This window comes from Cebus imitator, unplaced genomic scaffold (assembly GCF_001604975.1).
Source record: "Cebus imitator isolate Cc_AM_T3 unplaced genomic scaffold, Cebus_imitator-1.0 Scaffold163, whole genome shotgun sequence".
Classification (NCBI taxonomy): Eukaryota; Metazoa; Chordata; class Mammalia; order Primates; family Cebidae; genus Cebus; species Cebus imitator.
The window spans coordinates 4,415,881-4,424,338 of NW_016107478.1; positions in this window are offsets into that span (position 1 = coordinate 4,415,881).

Sequence of the window (8,458 nt, forward strand, 5' to 3'; positions counted from 1 at the left end):
TATTTTTTGAGACGGAGTCTCACCCTGTCGCCAGGCTGGAGTGCTCACTGCAACCTCCACCTCTCTGGTTCAAGCCATTTCCTTACCTCAGCCTCCTGAGTAGCTGGGATTATAGGCACATGCCACTATACCCGGCTAATGTTTTTGTATTTTTAGTAGAGACGGGGTTTCACCATGTTGGCCAGATTGGTCTCCAACTCTTGACCTCAAGCAATCCTCCCACTTCAGCTGAGCCACCGCGCCCCACCAATTTTAAATTTTCTAGTGGCCGCATTTTTAAAAAAGTAAAAAGAAACAGGTAAATTTAATGTTAATGGCATATTTGATTTAACTCACTATACCTAAAATATTGTCTCAACATGTAATTGAGATAAAAAGTTAACACACTATCATACATTATTTTCTTCTATACTGTCTTGAAGCCCAGTATGTATTTCACATTTATAGCCCACCTCAATTCAGACTAGCCACATTTCAAATGCTCCATAGCCTCATGTAGCTAAGGACTACCCAGCCTGCACAGTCCTGGCTACTCATGTTCCTCCTCAACTTCCTCTCTTTAACATAACTAATTTCTGTTTCCAGACTAAGCTGACACTTTCTGCAAGAAGCCTTCCTTGATTTCTCTACTTTCCTCATATGCCTATGAGAATTAAATGAGTTAATATATGTAGAGTGCCTAGAACAGGTACTGCCACATAGTGAACCATGGAAGTGTTAACTATCATTATAGTACCACTTACGACGGTTGTAATAAACTGATCAGTTATGTAACTATTACTTCACATTTTTCTCTCCCTGCTATATTCAATGGTCCACTAGGAGAAAGGACTCCGCCTGCCTGTCTTCTTTGTTGCTCTTTTCTTGGGACCTGGGTCTGGCACAAACAGATGAATATTCAATATAAATATATTGAATGAATAAATAAATATGAGGAAGTATGTTTGGAGTTAACCTTAAGCATTCTAATTCTAATATCGCAATGGATTAAAATCACAATCCTGGATAATAATGGTATCAAACTCCATGTTTATAGAAGTTCAGACTAGATTCTAAAGAGAAATGAAATTTGGTCTCAAAAATGGAAAGAAAAAAAAACAGCACAATGTGGCAGAAACGGCCCAAACTGAATTCAGACACACCTGGGTTTGAAGGCTTAGCACCTCACGTACTATTTGTATGGCTTTGGAGATGTTACTTAACTTCTCCAAGTCTCAGTTTTCCCATCTGTAAAATGGGATTTGAGCATCTCTTTGCATTATGTACCCACACAGTAAGCTTGTAAGTGGCAACAACACAGGCCCTAATCTCAGCTCAGCCATACTCAGTGAGGCTACTTAAGCTTTCTGTACCTCAGTACCTACTCTGTGTGTGTGTGTGTGTGTGTGTGTGTGTGTGTGTGTGTGTGTATTCTTTTAGTGGTTAATGAGATATGATACTATGCATGTAAAGGCTTGATACATGGTAGATCGCCATGTTAGTTTCTTTATATTTTCTTTAATTTTCATTCAACAGCATGTGATCTCTCTTTTTTCCACTCCACCTTTTCCTCATCAAATGAGGAAATAAAGCTCAAGCAATTTACTATTTGAGGGAAATTGAGCCATCCTGCCTTAACTTTTCTTTCTTAAGAAAAGGCCCTTGGGGAAAACCATAAAACTTGCCACTTTAGTCTCCACACCCTTTCAGCCTTCTTCCAGAAAGCCCTCTCTTGTGCCACGTTGGTTCCTAGCATTTTCTTCTCTCTCTAGTTCTTACAGATGAAGTAGTTCCCATCCACACTCTATGAATTTTGCTGCTTGTTGAAGAGGAATGCCAGACACCTAAAAAGGGTTGGCACTTGCAGCTCGGCATTCTCAAAGCTTTCTACAGAGCTAAAAGCGCTCTGCTACAGCACTTTTTCCATTACTTCTTAAATGTCCATTAATGCATTTTCCCCACTAGACCCTGAATATTATGGACAGATATAGCCGATGTCTCTCTCTGGATCTGAGCCCTTAGCAATCAGCTGGACACACAGGAGGTGCTGGCTAAACCTGTGCTAAATGCATAATGTGAATGCATGATGCAAAATCGACTGTGATTGCTTCTCCACCAAAATGCAAGGAAGCCTGACAGATGTGTGCGGTGAGAAGCTAGAATGGGAGGGGGTTGGTTGGTTGCTTGTTTAAAAATGAAACTGAACAGGCTGAGAAGCTTACTCATGCATCTGCTTCCCTTCAGTGTCCTCTGGGGAGGAAGGGGAGGGAGAGGGGGAGTTGGGAGCCTAGGAGAGCTAGCAAGGTGCCCTCTTCAGCACTGAGTCAGCAACACCTAGCCCTGTGGACACAGGAAGATCCCGATTTCAGGGGCTGAATCACATGAATAACTGGAAGAGTTGTTTAGATCATAATGAATTTCCAGAACCTTTCCAAGCCAACCAGCAGGCACAGGCTCTCTTTCTGCCCTCAGCACTTTCCAGCTTTGTGACTTAGCAGAAAGAAAGAGGCCAAGCCTGGGTCCTGGAAGAGGAGAGGCTGCAAGGGAGTAGGGCCTAGGGATCCTCGTCACTTCCATTGCCAAGCACTGCAGGTTGTTTCTGGACATTTTCATGTTTCAAGGAAGATGTTGAAAGAGACTCGCATTGCAGGGATGAATCCCGCACAGAGGGCACAGCTGTTGTGTTGCCTGGGAAAGGTATGGGCCAGGGCCCTGGCACCTCACAGTGAGTGGTTAGGGTGTCAGTGATACTAAACGCCCTGGGAGCCCAGGCAAGTTATCCTCTGTGAAATGTCATTAGAGGTCTGTGTACCTTGGAAGAAACAAGATATCTAAACTCTAGACCTAGACAAAATGGATAGGGGAGGGGGAAGGCTAGCCTTGGGGAAATTGGGGAATGAGTGTCTACAGGTTGCATCTTCTAAGCTGCAAGTCAAGAGCTCAGCATCCTCCAGAAATGCCTGTTGTGAGCTCCATGGAAGTCCTAACATGAATGCCTTGTCCAAAACATCGGCTCAGTTCAAAATTTATGTCTCAGTGTTTCCTTCCTGAGAGTATCCAAAGAAGATCTCAGCCTTCTATGATTTTGCTGTCCCCTCCTTGATATCACATCCACTGTGAATGCCTCACCCAGGCTAGTGAATGGACCCTATTGCCACATTATTCATGCTTATGCTTGCTCTGGGGCAGTGGTTACCAAGCTTGAGCATACATCAGAATCATCTGGAAGACTTATTAACACAGACATCTGGGTCTCACTCCCAGAGTTTCTGACTTAGTAGGTCTTGGATAGGAGCTACATTCATAATAGTACCCAGGAGATGCTGATGCCGCTGGCTCCAGGATCACACTTTGAGAACCACTGCTCTAAAGCAATGTTCACAAGTGTATTTTTAGATCAAAGACTCATTGGAGAATCTGTTGAAAAGCTTTTCTACCACTTCCCAGTAAACCATACACAAATACTAAAAAATCATAAAACTTTCTTTACAATTTCAGAGTTCACTAGATTTGCAGAAATTTATCCATGAACTTCTAGGTTAAAACAAAAATAAACTAAAAAAAACACTCCTGATTCTGGTCCAAACCAGAATTAATAAGTGGGATGAAGATTCATAAGATTCAGGAAAGCAGATTTTATTGCTAACAGCAGAGGAACTGATTGAGAAAAGTAAGCATTTGTTTTGTAAAACTAGACTACCTGGTTTCAAATCCTGGCTCTGCCATTTGCCAGCTGTGCTGCAGTTTTTTCATATACAGACTTGGATTGACAATACAATCTACTTAGTTTATACATGAAAAGTGCATAGAATAGAGTCTAGTGCATAGTATAAAAGCAATAATTGTTCTCAATTTCTTTAGCTTGATTGACTCCTAGTGAGTCAACTTCCTGATATATTCCAGGACCTCTCTACATCATCCCAACATCCACAGATCAATTTAGGTACTATGTCTAGTCTACTACATGGCAATATCCTCCCAAGGGCTCCCTTTATTCTGATTTCTCCCTCTCTCAATGCATCCTCCAGAAAGCATTCAGAGTGACCTTTCTAAAACCTATCTGCTATAGTTTGGATGTCTGTCCCCAGAAACCTGTTAAAATATAATCCTCAATGTTGGAGGCAGGGCCTAATGGAAGGTGTTTAGGTCAGAGATGTGGATAGCTCATTAATAAATTAGTGCCCTCAAGCATGGAGGGAGGTGAGTTTTTGTTCTGTTACTTCCTGCAAGAACTGGTTGTTTAAAAGAGTTTGGGCCTGGCGTGGTGGCTCATGCCTATAATCCCAGTACTTTGGGAGGCTGAGGTGGGCGGATCACCTGAGGTCGGGAGTTCAAGACCAGCAGGAAACCAACATGGAAAAACCCCATCTCTACTAAAAAATACAAAATTAGCCAGGCATGGTGGCGCATGCCTGTAATCCCAGCTACTCAGGAGGCAGAGGCAGAAGAATCGCTAGAACCTGGGATGCCGAGGTTGCAGTGAGTCAAGATCGTGCCATTGCACTCCAACCTGGGCAACAAGAGTGAAACTCCTTCTCAAAAAAAAAAAAAAAAGTTTCATCACTCCCCCTCCTGCTGTCTCTGGCTTCCACTCTTGCAATTTAATCTCCGCACATGTAGGCTCCTCCTTGCCTTTCACCATGAATAGAAGCAGCCTGACGCTTTCACCAGGTTTCCAGTCTTCTAGCCAGCAGAATCATAAACCAAATAAACCTTTTTTGTTTGTTTTTTAAGAAATTTCCCAGTCTCAGGTATTTCTTTATAGCAACACAAATAGACTAAAACACCATCTCGTTTTGTAGTCCTTCTGCATGAATCCTTCCAAAGTTTCCCCCATCACGTAGGAGAAAGTCTGGGCTCTTGAACATGGTACATGAGGCCTGCCTTGATCTGGGCCCTGCCCCCAGTCAAATCGCATTGTTCACTGTGCTCCTTTTTCTCCCTTCTGTTTCTTTTCTTTGAAGGGCAGGCTGGCTCTAGGTACAGTATGCTTGCCCTGTCTAACACGTAAGTTTACTCTGCCCTAAACGTCCTTTAGTCCTCTTTAAGGCAGACTTCTACAGGATATTATATTCTTCAAGGCCCAATCTGAGTGTTTCCTCTGAACTTTGTTTGAATCTCCAGATAGAACTGGTCTCTACCCTCTCTGTGACCTACCATGCCTTTCATAGTACGCATAAGTCTGTGGCAGACAGTGTCAGATATTCCCCTATTATCCACGCTCATCTTCTATATACTATGAATCCATTTTCCAGACTTGCTTTCAGATAAAGTTCTGGATGCAAATTGAGTTCCACTAACAGATGCACACATACAGGATTAGAAAGGTAATCCTAGCACTTTGGGAGGCCGAGGCTCACACCTGTAATCCCAGCACTTTGGGAGACCGAGGTGGGCAGATTACCTGAGGTCAGGAGTTCGAGACCAGCCTGACCAACACAGTGAAACTCCATCTCTACTAAAAATACAAAAATTAGTCAGGTATGGTGGCACATGCCTGTAATCCCAGCTACTTGGGAGGCTGAGGAAAGAGAATTGCTTGACTCTGGGAAACGGAGGTTGCAGTGAGCTAACATAGTGCCACTGCACTCCAGCCTGGCCGACAGAGTAAGACTCTGTCCCCCTCACCCTCCACTCCACCCCCACCACCAAAAAAAGAAAGGTAGAAATGAAGCAAAGAAAAGCTTTTGTGGCTTCAGATATTTTCTATTGGTGAGCAGAGTTGTGAAGACATTAATTTTTTCTGCATCATATTCTAGTAACAAATCAACAGTTTTGTGATTGTCAAGAGTTAGTTTTAATAGCAGTGGTAGCAGCTTCCTATGCTGGATTTCTGATTCTTAGAATCCAAGTATGAGGTATGTTCAGATTCAAGAATCTAAAACTCAGTAGTTCAACAGTTTTGACCTACTACATTCTCCCTTTCTGATGGAGCAGAGGTAGTAGCTGTCTCCGGAAGTCCTTGCTAGAGTCTACAGTCCACTCTTCCAGCCCTTGGGATGATTTTATAAACATCTAATCCCCCTATTAAATCCTTTCTGCTTGAAATACCTAAAATGGCTCCCATTTCTTGAATTGAACACTGAATGATAGTACCTGTTTCCCTCATCCTATTGGGAACTATTAGTAAGCCAAGACTGCGACTCATTTATCTTGGTGTTCTTAGTATTCAAAATTGTCAGGAGAGGCTTCTGGGAAATGAACCCCTTATGCAAAATTATCAAGAGAGGCTTCTGGGAAATTAACCCCTTAAAGAAGTGAGCAGACCACTAACCTGAGTTGGAGAAGGGCTGGTCAGTTGACTCAGGTCAGGTCATTTATCTTCATTCACCAAATAAAATTTGAGTACAGAGCTGCTCTCATACCAGCAAACAACAAACATACACACCACCAGCAAAAAATAGGGATTGAAGAAATGACTGGAACAGCAGCGTCAGATTTGAAACAGGAAGACTCAGACCCAGCTCCTCATGAAGGGAGCATGGTAAGGAGATGCTGTCCTCCATAAGGGCCCATGGCCCTCAGGAGACCTGTCAAGAGTCCAGGAGATAAAGAGAGGGAAAACTGCACCTCCCCAAAAGGGTAGCTCCAACCAGCTTATGAGTCTCTTCAGAGAAACTGTGAAGAACGTAGAAAACAAGTATGGGTGGGCCTAGCACAGCCTCGGGGTCTGACACACACATGGCTGGAGACCAGAGGGGTTGCGAAAAAGCATGCAAGGAAAAATCCATGAGCTTTGGAAATCAGACAGACTCGTGATGAAATCCTAGGTCTGTAAAAACCACTTTGCGATCTGAGACAAATTCTCCAAGCTTTGTGAGCCCCTATCCCCACACTCATAAACTGAGGATTATAATCTTTATTCCAAAGGACTGTCGAGAGGATTGAAGGGGAAGATATGTGAGACTAGGCCTCGTATAGGGAGAGCCTCACACATTCTTAGCCCTCGGCAAGTCCTCTTTCCTATCCTCACTCTCTGGATGTGCCTGAAACTCTGTCTTCACACTTTGCTCTATAAAACAATCAATTTACTGCAAGGCACAGTGGCACATGCCTGTAGTCCCGAGCAATGTGGTAGGCTGAGGTGAGAGAATCACTTGCGCCTAGGAGTTCCAAGCTGTGCTGAGCTATGATTGCACCACTGCACTCCAGTCTGGGTGACAGAGTTTTTACGTTAATATTTTGTTTTGTTTTTTAGTTATTTTGTCTGAAGATAAGGCTCTGAAGTTTCTGTGAAGGGTAATTTCTCAATGCATTCATTCGTCTGAAAAGGTTTGGGGCAGCAAGTAAGATTCCCGGAAGTTTTTAAGCACAGAGAGGATGGGAAGTAGGAGGGATATGTTCCAGGAAGATTGCTCCTGCCAGCTGGGGAAAGACTACATAACTTGTCCCTGCAGTCTCTGTGTATTCATGTAGTCTATGCTCATCAGCGGGGCTATTAGCATTTGAGTCTAAGCCAGTCTTTCTGTGGCATCCTGCAGGACTCTGGGTTTAATGCAACTTCTCCTTCTATTGTGCCCTTTGTAATCTACTGCCGTTTTATTTTTGTGAATTCTCCACGAAAGGAACTAGATTTCCACTTAGTGAGAGAAATGGCTGTCTCAGGTATCTCACTGGCCTTTTCAATACAATATTGTATTTCCTCAGAGTAGAGAATACCAAAATTCTATGAAAAAAGGCTACTCCCCAAAACACTAGGCAGACAATGCATTTCTTAAAAATGAGACTGTGATATTCAAGGGCCCCTTGGCCCCTTCTACAAAGCCAGCCGTTGGGTTCATCTAGGATGGGTAAGACTCAGGGAATGAGCCTCACAGGAACTGAAGGCATGAAGAAGTAGCCCCTGGGAGGATCACAGTGATGACACATACAAAACCTCAGTGACATCTACCACAGAGCAACATGAAGAGATGGCCCCAATAACTAGTTAAGAGTAGAAATCAGAATGAGGAAGAAAACTACCATGACAGGGCATCTATTACATGCACAGCATTGTATGGTGGGGGCTTCTGTAGCTCATGCAGACTGGACATGAAACAGTTAAGCTGTCAAATCCTGAGCTCCTGCAGCCAGCCAGAATATTTGATGTTACTGCACAGGAAGTATATCCTAGAGTGAATAATTCCTGCACAGCAGGGGAGCCTTTTTTTAGGTTGAACCCTGTCTGGAAGCTGCTCTTTTCTTGTCAGAGAGCCAGGGGGAATAGCTATCGCCCCACTCTTCCACCGCTGCCCTTCCCCCACCAAGAACACAGCAAAGGCAGCTCAGCTCCCATAGAAACTCACGGGAAAAAGTAGAGATCCAGAGAGCTACCACTAAACCTTTTGCACAATGGAGGGAAACAAGCCTTCTTGCTAGCTGTTGATGACCATGTTTAAGTCCCCCTGCAGACAGAGAGACTGGGAATTCTCTACCATTGCTTTAAAAAAATAACACATATTGAAGTGACCTTTTTTTTTTTTTTCTATCTGGGCAAGAT